Genomic DNA, 14466 nt, shown 5'->3' with positions numbered 1-14466 from the left:
GGAGGCGGTGTACATTTGGGTGATGAGGTCTCCTCCTGACACGTTCTACATTCCTTTGTGTGGTTCCTCCTTCTCTCCTTCCTCTTCTAGAATATCTGAGGGGGGAGGGTGATCACAGAGTAGGGAATGTATAATAACTTAATAAGGGATATTTTATAGTAGTGCTGTCACGTGACAAAAATGAGCTCTCGTTCGTTCATTACTTAGCCACGACCTGTCGACCGTTTTTGGAGAGGTTTATTAACTACTTCTATCTTACTCACTATAATTACTGCAGTATTAGATCAGAGGATCAGAGACGGGTTCAATATTAGGATATATAAGCTACAGGAAAAGAAGATTAATTTTTATTAACGGCACTCTTCCCACAAACACCACGTACCGGGAAGAACAAGTCTAATTTTAGAGGTTGGTTTCCATCCAGCCACATCAGTGCTCTGAATAACAGCAGGACGTTGATGTTCCATGGTCTGGACTAGCGTACCACCTTTCCACCCTGGGGTGAAACAAGAGCTCCAGCTCGTACAAATTGCAGTCTTTACCAGTGGAAGACTTGAGGACTGAGGAGTTCTATCAGTTTCTCTATCAGAAGGATTAGGTCCTTGTAGGAGCTTGAGCTAGCAGGGAGGTCTCCGTACATGCCTGACCAATATGTTAGTTTGAGAAATACACAAACAATCATCAGTTTAACAAAACAATTATTACACCAAACAATTATTAATAAAATGAGGTTATAACTGTAAACTTGTTACACCCCGCAATATCACTACCGTCCGGAACAATAATTTTTTTAAGTGGGGGGGTCCAACTACATTTTTGTACATTTTTGTACATGTACATTTGGCAAAAATCTGATGGCCATGTACATAAATGTACAAAAAATCGGAAATCCCTGGAAACGGATTGAAAAATTTCCAAAACGTGTTTAAAATGGTAACAATGCTAGTGTGTGAGTACTGTGTGTGTGGCATGTGTGTGAACCAAAACACAATAAATTCAGTAAAACACTGCACTGTACAAAATAATAGTTCATCTGAATGTTAACAGGTACATTTATACAATATATCATTTTATCAACAATGATTGTAAACATAGGTACTTAATCCTGGACCAGGCAAAAGTCCTGCTCACCTTGGGACTGGCGCTAAGTTTCTCAATCTAATCCGCCTTATATGACCCTAAATAACACAATTGACTCGGGTACACTTTTTCACGAGTGGGGCATTTTCCGAAATCACACCCTTTTTCCACAATTGAAAGAGGTACGGTTGCAGTTGGTAAAATTACAATTGTAAAAAATAGCGAACGCTTTAGTAACTTTTGATTTAAATTGTCTCCACAGTTTGTAACAGGCTATCTGCAGAAATAGGTAGCACGGTTAATGACCATGGTCCTCAAACTTTCAATCCTCAGTTAGATACAAAGAATAGTCTACACAATTTTTAATAACATTAAAAGGGATGAAAATCACTTTATTTATTAAATAACGTGTAACAACTTTTCCATAGTACTGGAGAGTAAAATTCTGTTAGACACAAAAATTCTTGAGCACATTTTGCGTCAGTAACAGTAACATGTCAACATGTTACAGAATCAAATGCGTTCAAAAACATTTTAGTAACAATAAATTGTGTAAACTAATGAGAAGGAGGAGGAGGACTGATGATGAGGAAAAAAGGACGAGGAGGAGGACTCAGGAGGAGGAGGAGGCGGAGGAAGATTGAGGAGAAGGAGGAAGACTGAGGACGAGGATGACTAAGGACGAGGAGGACTGAGGAGGATGACTAAGGACTGAGGAGGAAGACGAGGACGACGATTATGAAGAGGACTGAGGGGGAGGACTGAGGGGGAGGAATGATGTGGAGGAGAAGGACTGAAGAGGGCTGAGGAGGAGGATGACTGAGGAGGAGGAGGATTGAGGAGGAGGAGGACTGAGGAGGAGTAGGAGGGGGGAGGAGACTGAGGAGGAGGACTGGGGGAGGACTGAGGAGGAAGACTGAGGAAGGAGGAGGAAGAGGACTGAGGAGGAGGAGGAGGAGGAGGACTGAGGGAGGACTGACGAGGAGGACTGAAGAGGAGGAGGATTGAGGAGGAGGAGGAGTAAGAGGATAAAGACTAAGGACGAGGACTGATGAGGAGGACTGAGGACGAGGACTGAGGAGGACGAGGAGGACTGGGGGATGACTGAGGAGGAAAAGGACTGAGGAGGACTGAGGACTGAGGAGGAGGACGAGAGCGAGGACGAGGAGGAGGACGAGAACGAGGAGGAGGAGGACGAGAGCGAGGAGGAGAAGGACGACTATGAGGAGGACTGAGGAGGAGGACTGATAAGAAGGAGAAGGAGGAGGAGGAGGAGGACTGGGGAAGGACTGAGGAGGAGGAGGACTGAGAAGGAGAAGGAGGAGGGGGAAGAGACTGAGGAGAAGGAGGAGGGGGAAGAGACTGAGGAGGACTGGGGATGACTGAGGAGGAAGATGAGGACTGAGGAAGGAGGAGGAGAAGGAGGATGACTGGGGGAGGACTGATGAGGAGGAGGACTGAAGAAGAGGAGGAGGACTGAGGAGGAGAAGGAGGAGGATGACTGAGGAGAAGGACTGAGGAGGAGGAGGAGGTGGACTAAGGACGAGAACGAGGACGAATATGAAGATGACTGAGGAGGAGGACTGGTGTGGAGGAGAAAGAAGAGGAGAATGAGGAGGAGGATGAGGAGTAGGACTGGGGAGGAGGAGGATGAGGAGGACTGGGGGAGGACTGATGAGGAGGAGGACTGAAGAGGAGGACGAGGACTGAGGACGAGGAGGACTGAGGAGGACTAAGGACTGAGGAGGACTAAGGACGAGAAAGACTGATGACGAGGAGGACTGAGGACGAGGAGGACTGAGGACGATGAGGACGAGGAGGACTGAGGACGAGGAGGACTGAGGAGGAAGACGAGGACGAGGACGAGGAGGACGACTATGAGGAGGACTGAGGAGAGGGAGGAGGACTGGGGGATGACTGAGGAGGAGAAGGACTGAGGAGGACTGAGGAGGAGGAGTAAAAGGATGAGGACTAAGGACGAGGAGGACTGAGGAGGAGGACGAGAGCGAGGACGACTATGAGGAGGAAGAGGACTGAGGAGGAGGAGGAGGAGGAGGTGCAGGAGGAGGAGGAGGATGACTGAGGAGGAGGAGGAGGAGGACTGAGGAGGGGGAAGACTGTGGAGGAGATGGAGGAAGGGAGGAGACTGAGGAGGAGGACTTGGGGAGGACTGAGGAGGAGGGCTGGGGGAGGACTGATGAGGAGGAGGACTGAAGAGGAGAAGGAGGAGGAGGAGGTGTAGGAGGAGGAGGAGGAGGAGGAGGACTGAGGAGGGGGAAGACTGTGGAGGAGATGGAGGAAGGGAGGAGACTGAGGAGGAGGACTTGGGGAGGACTGAGGAGGAGGGCTGGGGGAGGACTGATGAGGAGGAGGACTGAAGAGGAGAAGGAGGAGGAGGAGGAATCAGGAGGAGGACTCAGGAGGAGGAGGAGGAGGAGGAGTAGGACTAAGGACGAGAACGACTGAGGAGGAAAACGAGGACGACTATGAGGAGGACTGAGAACGAGGACTGAGGAGAGGGAGGAAGACTGGGGGATGACTGAGGAGGAGAAGGACTGAGGAGGACTGAGGAGGAGGAGGAATAAAAGGATGAGGACTAAGGACGAGGAGGACTGAGGAGGAGGACGAGAGCGGGGACGAGGAGGAGGACGACTATGAGGAGGACTGAGGAGGAGGACTGATAAGAAGGAGAAGGAGGAGGAGGAGGTCTGGGGAAGGACTGATGAGGAGGAGGTCTGAGGGAGGACTGAGGAGGAGGAGGAGGACTGAGGAGGAGGAGGAGGAGGAGCAGGAGGAGCAGGAGGAGCAGGAGGATGACTGAGGAGGAGGAGAAGGAGGAGGAGGAGGACTGAGGAGGGGGAGGAGGAGGACTTAGGACGAGAACGAGGACGATGTGAAGTTGAGGAGCTGTTATTACAAAAGTGGCTACTAGCTGGCTAGTAGCCGGTGTTCATATGTTACTGTGCAGGGACCGTGCATAGACCGTGCATAGACCGTGCATAGACCGTGCAGGGAGTGTGCAGGGACTGACCCTGCAGGGAGTGTGCATCAAGTGTTCATTGTGCAGGGACCGTGCATGGAGTGTTCTTTTGTTGTTGCATGGACCGTGCATAGACTGTCCGGAGCTAAACGATCAACTTGCCCGAGGACGACTATGAAGAGGACTGAGGAGGACTGATGAGGAGGAAAAGGAAGAGGAGAAGGAGGAGGAGGATGAGAAGGAGGACTGGGGATGAGGAGGATGAGGACTCAGGAGGACTCAGAATACTCAAGAGGAGGAGAAGGAGGACTGGTGAGAAGGAGGAGGAAAACTTAGGAGGAGGAGGACTCAGGAGGAGGAAGACTTAGGAGGAGAAGGAGGATTGATGAGAAGGAGGAGGAAGACTTAGGAAGAGGAGGAGGAGAAGGAGGAGAAGCATCTAAATGTTATTTCCATAACATTTTTTGTCTCTTTTTGTCCGTTCTACTTTTTGTCCGTCTTGAAAATATAGGGTACCGAACGGACAAAAACGAACACAATATATAGCATAGTAGGGGTTCTGGTTGAATTATATCACTTCTGAGAGGTTTTGGAGATCGATTCTGTAAATTTCTCAATTTTTTTGAGGTGTTAAAGTAATCAAATACATTCCCATGTGATGTACCTGTCATTGTAAAATAGCCACAGCAAGTAAATCTATCCAGGGAATTTCCAAACAGGAAAAAACATATTTTGTACATTTTTGTACATTTTTGTACATGTACATTTGGCAAAAATCTGGTGGCCATGTACAAAAATGTAGTTGGACCCCCCCTCCCTTAAGTTATGATATTAAGTTTAACATAAGTTAATAGAATATTATTATATAAGTTACGATCGATTGTAACAAACCTGCAACATGACATTATTACAGGGAAGACTCCGGGTGGGAAAACTCAGTACCATGGGGGGACTTCTGGCAACGTTCCAGGAACTTCTTAGTACGCTCTTCTCGAACCTTCTTCAATCTTCATGTGCCGCTGAATCACTTTATTAATAGTTTAACTTAAGTCCAAGAATAGATTCGTAGAAAAATTAACCAGTAACTGATTCCAATTAAACTAAAAAGTCATTGGTTACTAGTTATTAGTTACTACTGTTACTAGTTATTAGTTACTAGTTACTAGTTACTAGTTACTAGTTACTAGTTACTAGTTACTATAGTAGAACAATCAGTAAGCTTATATACTACCTATTATAACACTGGGTATCACTATAGCAGATGTAATGAAGATCACGGTATAGGCTCAAAACAAAATTGACTCTTATATCAGTAATACATAGTAACAAACCTGTCATTATTTCTGTCCGGAGTCCCGGACAGGAGGATCCAATGAAATTACCCCAGCAACCAGTTGAAAAGCCAGGAAATTGACCAGAAAATCAACAATCCTGAGTCGAGTTAAGAACCTAAGGTTTTTAGGTCTTGATGTCATTCTGAATCCTCTCAGTCAAAGCCAAATAGTGGAAAGCAGAAATATATAATGGTGGTAATTGGTACCCTCGAGATTAGCGCTGATCAAGAATGCCAACAGGGAGTACCAAAGAAGAATAAACCGAACATCCCAGTTGAATTTCTACTGCAAATTAACTTGAACACACGCGTCTGTTCTGTAGGGTACCACGTGACACGCAATCTGGCCAATAAGCTATCGAATAGCAGTCACGCTGCCCAATCAGAGGGCTGGCTGTTAGTCGGGTGCGGACCACTTATGCCAGTCTAGCTGACGCCAAACAACTATTATAACACTGAGTACACTCAAATTCATAATTTCCAAATGTGGAGCTCTAAAAGAACAAATAGGAGCCTTGGTTCCTACACCCGAATCTATATATAATTACACATCAAAAAGCTTAAACCAAGATTATCCTAGAGATCATATATCTCCAAATACCATTCAAGTAAGGTTGCGTCCCGATCATGGAACCAGAGGGATGGAGGGAAGGAGGGAGGGAGGGAGGGAGGGAGGGAGGGAGGGAGGGAGGGAGGGAGGGAGGGAGGGAGGGAGGGAGGGAGGGAGGGAGGGAGGGAGGGAGGGAGGGAGGGAGGGAGGGAGGGAGGGAGGGAGGGAGGGAGGGAGGGAGGGAGGGAGGGAGGGAGGGAGGGAGGGAGGGAGGGAGGGAGGGAGGGAGGGAGGGAGGGAGGGAGGGAGGGAGGGAGGGAGGGAGGGAGGGAGGGAGGGAGGGAGGGCGGGAGGGAGGGAGGGAGGGAAGGAGGGAGGGAAGGAGGGAGGGAGGGAGGGAGGGAGGGAGGGAGGGAGGGAGGGAGGGAGGGAGGGAGGGAGGGAGGGAACCTACCTTGGGTACCTTGGGTTCGTTTCGGGCTAGCACGCCCAGGCCAAGACATCTTGCGTCTCCACCACCGGTGTCTCCGTTATATTATCATGTCTTGCTCACAGCCCATTCCAAGATTGAATTGCCATTTGCCCCTGTATATCCAGGGGTAGGAGGGGTGTCGGGGACGGTATGGAGAAAGCGATCAAGTGCTGCCTTGAATTTTGGCAAGGTTGGGATAGACTTGATGTCGTGAGGCACAACGTTATACAAAGCAGAGGCCACTGAAGGGAAAGAATGGAACCTCATGGTGTTGATGCTTTTGTATTTTGATCCGCCAAGAGGACGAAGACATGTAACTCCTCTTCTTTGAGAATGTTGGAAAGAAATGTTTACACTGTTGGGAATCTCACCGTAGTAAATTTTCCAGACAAGGATGATCATGTACCTCTCGCGGCGGCGCTGTAGGGAGTAGAGATCAAGCTGCTTCAGGCGCTCCCAGTAGCTAAGAATTAAGATGCTTGTATCCTGCTATTTTCGCAGTGAATGAGCGTTGGATCGACTCAATCATGATTATGTCACACTGCAGGTGAGGCGACCAGAGAGCACAACAATACTCGGTAATAGAGCGGACGTATGTCTTGAAGAGCATCATCATCGTGTCTTTGTCTCTGGTAGAGAAAGTTCTCAGTACCCATCCAGCTTTGCTCGCTGCCTCAGAAGACTTTCTTGTGATGTGTTGACGCCAGGAGAGATCACTGTCAACATACACACCGAGATCTTTCACGACATCATCAGAAGATATCGATGCACCAGATTAGGTAGTGCGCCATCGACAGTGAGCCGCGCGTGCCGACTGTAGGATGGTTTTTTAGCGCTAATTTCGGCCAGCACAATTTTCTTCAAACAAATAGATATTGAGTATCCTTCCCGACCTCCAATTGCAACAAAAATTGGTAAGCTTACTTAAAGACTTACAAGGAAAGTGTCCGAAAAATTTAAAGCATATCCAAGCATCAGACATTATGTTACAGCTAAAAGTAGCGTATTTTGCCCCATTTTGATCACTATATCAACTCCAATATCCACCAAATTTTTCGGACAGTTGTGAAAGCCCTATTGGAAGGTCGTCGCCAATTTCCAGAATGATCTCATTTAAGGAACTGAAGATAAATCCGAATAATACGACAAAAATGGTCAAATTTGGACGAATTTGGTCAAATTACGCGACTTTTACAGCTACTTTTGCTCCAAAAGCCGCGCACCATCAAATATGGCACCTAGGCGAAACTCACTGATCTTTCCAAAAAGGTATGACAAATTTGGTATTGTGGAAATTCTCACAATCTCTAGAAAACAGTGGTACAAAAATTTTTAAAATCCGAGCAAGTTTATTTTTATCGTGCACCTCCTAACCAGATGGTAAAATGTAGGGTTTCTTTAGCTCATGGTTCTTACCATGCTGGAGAAGTTGGAACTTACTTTCGTTTAGCTCCATGTTGTTTGCTACTGCCCATCGCACTACTGCATAGAGATCTTCCTGGAGACATTTGCAGTCGGACGGGGAGCTGATGTTTTTGTGGAGCTTGGAGTCATCAGCAAACACTTTTACTTTGCAATGTCTTACAACTAGGAACAGGTCGTTGATATACAAAATAAATAGCAGTGGGCCTAACACAGTGCCCTGTGGTACCCCACTTAGCACCATTATGACGAGAGATTCAATACCATCGACAACGACATGTTGGGTTCTTCCACTGAGGAAGCTTTCCAGCCAGCGGTGGGCGTTGCCCTGGATACCGTACATATGGAGCTTCTTCAATAGTATAGCGTGATCTACCTTATCGAAGGCTTTGCTGAAATCAAGATACAGAATATCAGCATTTTCGTCACCATCTAAGTCATCCATGATGTCTTGGACGTGGTGAAGAAGTTGAGTAAGACAGCTTCTTCCAGCTTGAAAGCCGTGTTGATCGTGGTTGATGATGTCTTGAGCTACAATGTAGTCAACCAGCTTAGCGCGGACGACCCTCTCGAACATCTTTATGAGGTTGGATGTTAGAGATACCGGTCGACAGTTGGCAGCAATCGACCTTTTCCCCTTTTTAAAAAGGGGGATAATACTCTGGTTCTTGAATTTTGTAGCTATCTCACCAGAGCTTAGCGAAGCTTTCCAAAGCTTGGTTATCACAGGAGCTAGGACAATTCCACATTCCTTGAGGATTAGGACTGGGAACTTGTCAGGTCCGACTGCTGAGAAACGATTCATCGCTTTGATGGCGTCGAGGATATCTTGCTCATTAAAGTCGATGTCTGTGATAGAATGAGGTTGCTCAATGACCTTGGACGTCCGGACTTCGGCTAGGTTTGCCTTTTTAGGGTCACTGAAAGCACTCGCATATTGATCCTGTAAGATATTACCCATAGTGGCTGGATCAGACTGGAGCTTGTCATCACTATCCAATAGGGGTCCGACAGATGCAGCAGGGGTTTTAAACCTCTTTGCGAAGGTATAAAACGCCTTAGGATTAGTCTTGATCTTACTAAGAGCAACACGGAGGGAGGGAGGGAGGGAGGGAGGGAGGGAGGGAGGGAGGGAGGGAGGGAGGGAGGGAGGGAGGGAGGGAGGGAGGGAGGGAGGGAGGGAGGGAGGGAGGGAGGGAGGGAGGGAGGGAGGGAGGGAGGGAGGGAGGGAGGGAGGGAGGGAGGGAGGGAGGGAGGGAGGGAGGGAGGGAGGTCCTACATCTTTTAACTCCGATCGAGTGGAAGAGGTGGATAAAGTCACAAAATGTTTAACATCCTCACCAGTCTGAAACAAGACTACAGATTCATATCCGAAACTGAACAGACGGACAACGAACTCCCAAATACATACTCAATCAAGATTTTGTTTGTAAACACGACACACTGAGAATGAGTGACTAAGAATAAACGACTGAACAGATCAATTATACAACCTATCAATACAAGTTAAGGGCTACTGTATGTTCACAAAATATTTAACTCATGCTTTAATGGTACACTCAAGTATAACCGTAACACGACTTCATAATATCAGCTGGCTACTTCCTCATGAATTAGGGCACACCACACTATTAAAATTGAATAATACTAGTCGACTAGTGGGACTAAAGAGTTGGTCGCATAATGACAGTAGAAATGGCTGCAATGATTCTAAACTTTTCAATAGTTTTAAGGTTCAAAATTAAACATTAACGTGCGAGGTTGCGGTACTTTCTTTAATTATGTTTTCTACTTCTAGTCAGGTTTACAACTCGGTGTTACATTGGTTTTCGTCCTGGTCGACAATGCAAAATACGAAACAGTAAACAGTGCCACATAGAAAAGTACTAAAATCATACATTTTTCTTGGATGCATGTAGCTCTCATGACATTGAAACCATAAAAAAGCTTACGATAAGGGTATCACTTTAAGGCAAATGACAGATGACAGAGATATTCAACAAACTGCAGGCGATAGGTTTATCAGAAGGCAGTGAAAAAGAGGAAGGAACAAAAGTTTGTATCTGATCTCAATCACACGCCAGCGCGCTATATCACGCGCACGTGACTTAAACACTGCAATATCATTGGTCATCTTTATATCCAATGCGAAAACAAAATAGCGCGCGTTTCCTATAATCCATGGCGAAAATCTGCGAAATGGTCAATATTTTCCACCGTGGGCGAGTGAATTAGTGAAACCGGCTGATTGAATGCTCCTGAGGCTTTCTGGATCCGTGCAGACAAGTCCCGGTCAATAGTCCCATCACTTGATATAATCGACCCAAGGTAAGTGAAGTTGCTGACTTGCTGGATAGCCGTGTCTCCTACTGTAATGTCCACCGTTGATGCTTCAGTATACGGCCTCTGTGATGTATTCTTGCCGATGGCCATAACCTCTGTTTTCTTCGCATTGATTCTGAGGCCAGCCTGAGCCGCATACTTGCATAAAAGATCAGTCGTCTCCTGGAGACCGTCCTTGGTGTTGTCCATGATAGCCAAATCATCTGCATAGTCAGTATCCAGGACGACTGTATCCTGACCAAAGCTGGTGGTAGCTGTCTGCAGCACTGCCCCGTGTGACAACACTTTGTTATCCTCAGCCCGCTGCGCAGGCAGGTTGATGCAAACATTAAAAATAGGTGGACCCTGAATATCCCCCTGCCCAGAACCAGATGTAACGTCAAACCACTCAGAGAGCTCGCCATTATGTCTGACAGCGCTGACGGTGCCGCAAAAGAATGCTTGCATTATGCGAATGTATTTACAAGGCAAGCCATAATGACTGAAAGCTTTCCAGATAAACTCCCGATTAAGTGAATCGAATGCAGCTTTAAAGTCAACAAAATTTATGTAAAGGGGGAGATTAAACTCAATGCTGTTGTGAATAATAGTACGGAGCGAATAAATCTGATCTATGCAAGACCTGTTTTTCCTGAACCCGCACTGATTATCTCGGAGCAGTTCTTCAAGCCCCGCATTCATCCGTCGCAACACTATTATCTGATAGAGTTTTGATGCCGTGGAGCGTAGGGTAATGCCCCTGTTGTTCGAGCAGTATGATGTATCACCCTTTTTCGGGACAATAACAATGATACCCTTAACCCAATCCTCTGGCACATTCTCTGTCTCCCATACACGTGCAAACAGTTTCTCAAGCCTGTCTAAAAGACCAGGAGCCCCATACTTCAGCTGTTCGTTGGAAATTTCATCAATTCCAGGGCTCTTGTGATTCTTCAGACTCTTTAAAGCCTCAGAGATCTCTGTTCTGCTAGGGGGTATATCACTATCACTCAGATACGGAAAACATGGTGCGACCTCTAGACTGTCTAGGTCTGAAAGGTCCACGTCTCCTATCTGCGGGTTTAGTAGTTCAGCGAAGTGCTCACCCCATCGTTTTTCGTTGAGCAGCGGGGTCAGAAATCAACTTCTCGGTTTTATCTCTGACAGCAGTTGACTTCCGACTTTTCTTGCCTGACAAGGACTTGATCATCTGCCAGACCTCCCTCTGCTGACCGTGTGAAGAAGCTGTTTCCAGATCGGCTGCAACCCGTAAAGCCCAGTTCTCATCGTCCTTCTTGCAGCTCTTCTTAACACGCTTATTAGCAAGAGAATACTCAGATCTATTGAATCCATCACTTGGGCATTTCTGCTTGACCTTACTCCGCTCCGTGATGAGATCCTTTGTCTCTTGTGACAAGTGCTGCTTCTTCCTCCGGCGCGGGCGTTGACCCAAAACCTCCAAAGAAACCTCCCTGATGCCCTCCTTGACCAACTCCCACTCTCCATCCAGACTCTCTTCCACTGGCAGACCACTGAATCGGTTATGCAGTGCGATGCAATACTCCTGCACCTTAGATTGGTCACGCAGAAGCTCGATAGCTGGTGCTTTTCTATGTGACCCTTGTATCTTTTTGATTCCCATCAGTTTGATCCTCATAGGACTCTTGACCAAGTAGTGATCAGAGCCTATGTCTGCACCTCTATAAGTTCGAACATCAAGAAGAGAGTGACTCCACTTGGTAGAGATACAAACATGATCTATCTGATTGACAGTACGGCCATTGGGAGACCTCCAGGTGCCTTTATGGATGTCCTTGTGTTGAAACAATGTTCCCCCAACTGTCAACTGATACATGGCACAGAAATCCAACAGCCGAAGTCCGTTATCACTTGACGTCTCATGTAAGGACTCTCCTCCAATTACCCCAGACCAAGATGAGTTGTCGCGACCAATCTTGGCGTTGAAGTCACCAAGAAGAATCTTCACGTCGTGACTGGGTAGGCTGTCGAATGATCCACCCAACTGCTGATAAAAATCGTCCTTTACGCTATCCTGCGCATCCTCCGTAGGAGCATAGGCCACCACAACAGAAATATTGATGTGCCGACTATGTAGTCTAGCTGCTAGGATACGCTCCGACATAGGGGTGTAAGAGATAAGCGAATTCTTGACGGTTTTTGACAAAACCAACCCAACACCCTGCCTCCTATGCCCATCCGATCTCCCTGAATAAATGAACAATGACCCATTATCCAGTATTTCCTCACCAGTACCTGGTCTATGTGTTTCCGTAAGACCCAGAACATCCAACTTGTACTTAGAAACATTCTGTGACAATTCATAAAGCTTCGATGTGCTGCTTTCCAGAGACAGAACATTCCACGTCCCCAAGTTAAGTCTGTTTTTTATAAAATTGGAAGGGGATGATCTCCCTTTTTCGGCGTTCACGTTGGTGATGTGTGAACTAATAACACTGTGGCAATAAGGTGACCTCTTCGTTCTCATCTGCGTCCTGGGGTCCTTGCGGCTTTGCCCAGACCGCTTCATACTGGAATCACCGTGACACCGTTCCTTGCATTCCGAGAATCACTACTATCACGGTTTTTCCTTGTTGTTTCTGTATCGTTGTTATTTGAGGTGGAAGGGATGCTGGCCCTTCGCACCCGATGAACCGCATGCAGTCCTAACGAGACAGATGTCCCGGTTATATTTTTCGACCTGAACTGGTCTAGAGCCGCAGTGTTCTGTTACCGTTCACCTGTTTTAACTGGAATCACCCAGAACAGGCTACTAAGCTTAACAGTGGCACCTCGAGAAGGGTGTGGCTCTTCACCACGCACTACGGATCTTGGGCTCGGAGAGGTTGTGTAAGACACTTCACGAGCCCCTGGAGTTTTGGAAAACCCCTTAACTACTTCGAAAATACATCGATTAAATTAGGTTTGAACTGTCGGGGGCTCTTTTAGAACAATCTCAAAGATCGACTGTAGAGTGATTTAGCACGCTCCTACAACTACTCAAACGCCGTCTTAGTTCGCCTCTCTCTTCCACACTCAACCACCATTTAAGCGCTCGTCTTAGACACACCCCACAACACTTACCATCATCCTTGATTACACATCTTGATTCCACCGGCATCCTCCCACAGGACTGCCATACCCCAGAGGTAGGCAAAGCATCCAGATACTATCCTTTCGTGGGCCAACCAGGACCAGCCTCTCTTTAAAAAAAAAGAAGTTTATAAATAGTCATTGCCCAGTGCCAACCCTCAGAATTACCCTGATGCAGCGTAGTCTGATGGCCCGCTTCTCTATACTAAACTCACGTATATATGAATACAAATTTGCTCACCATACCAGGTTAATTTCGGAATCTATTATTCCTTTCCCTTTCAAGAGTGATACCCGTGAATATATCTGTCCAGTAGTAAGTACTAAGACCCGGTAACGACACGGTAGGTTATCGGTTATAATATAAAGTATAAACCTATAAATTCATGCGTTGAAAAAGCAGGAAGATCAAGAACGCGCAGGTGAAATTTTACTGAGCCGCGCTTTTATGTCAAGGTTGCTGGTCAAATTTTACTATTTGATCAGCGTAATCACATTGCGCGTCACGTAAACTAACAATAAATTCAGGACAGCCGACACGGGCCGTTTATAGCGTACGGAGAATAGAGAAATGACGGAAGAATTCCAAGTGAAAACAACCTGACCTTAGCCAAAATCAACGAGGGAAGGGAAGTCAAGTTTGATGTCAAGAGACAATAAAACGATTATTTTACAGTTAAATGTTTGTTCAAAGTTTTCAGACAATTAGTTTCAAAATCACTCAATCAAAAAACGATCAAGAATTATATAATAACTAAGAAGAAATAGCTCAATAAGTATAAAGTAATTCGTCAAACTAAAACAAAACTGCCAATAACAATATCTTCAACAGGGTTTATTCTTGCAAGTAATTTCATGTTTGTTTTTGTTACCACTTTCACTAAACCTCCTATCACAGTAAGAACAGGAGTAGGGTTTCTCCCCTGTGTGTATCCTCTTGTGACTAGTTAAATGACTGTTCGTATTAAACCCCTTACCACACACAATACACTTGTGTGGTCTCTCTCCAGTGTGTGTCAGAGCATGTCTCTTCAGATAACCTGATTCTAAAAACAGTTTTCCACAGTACTTACACTCGTGTTGTGATTCTAGCTCACGATCACCATGTGTTCGCCTGTGGTATCCAAGATTTTGTGCTGTGTTAAAAGACATCGGACACACATCACATCGGTATTGTTGTAGTGGGTGCTCTGTAC

At 46.3% G+C, this 14466-nt stretch overlaps 2 protein-coding genes across 2 annotated transcripts in view; both read right to left on the bottom strand.

Moving 5' to 3' along the window:
- Nucleotides 1-14466, bottom strand: part of LOC134821782 (ovochymase-2-like) — a 141883-nt gene that overhangs the window by 112859 nt on the left and 14558 nt on the right. The window lies entirely within an intron of this gene.
- The window catches only part of LOC134821779 (uncharacterized), a 474787-nt gene that overhangs the window by 456398 nt on the left and 3923 nt on the right, over nucleotides 1-14466 (bottom strand). The window lies entirely within an intron of this gene.

The sequence above is a fragment of the Bolinopsis microptera genome, chromosome 10 (genome assembly GCF_026151205.1).
Source record: "Bolinopsis microptera isolate Bmic1 chromosome 10, MBARI_Bmic_1.0, whole genome shotgun sequence".
Classification (NCBI taxonomy): Eukaryota; Metazoa; Ctenophora; class Tentaculata; order Lobata; family Bolinopsidae; genus Bolinopsis; species Bolinopsis microptera.
Note: the sequence above shows the minus strand (reverse complement) of the source record. Positions and strands in the feature narration are given on the sequence as shown.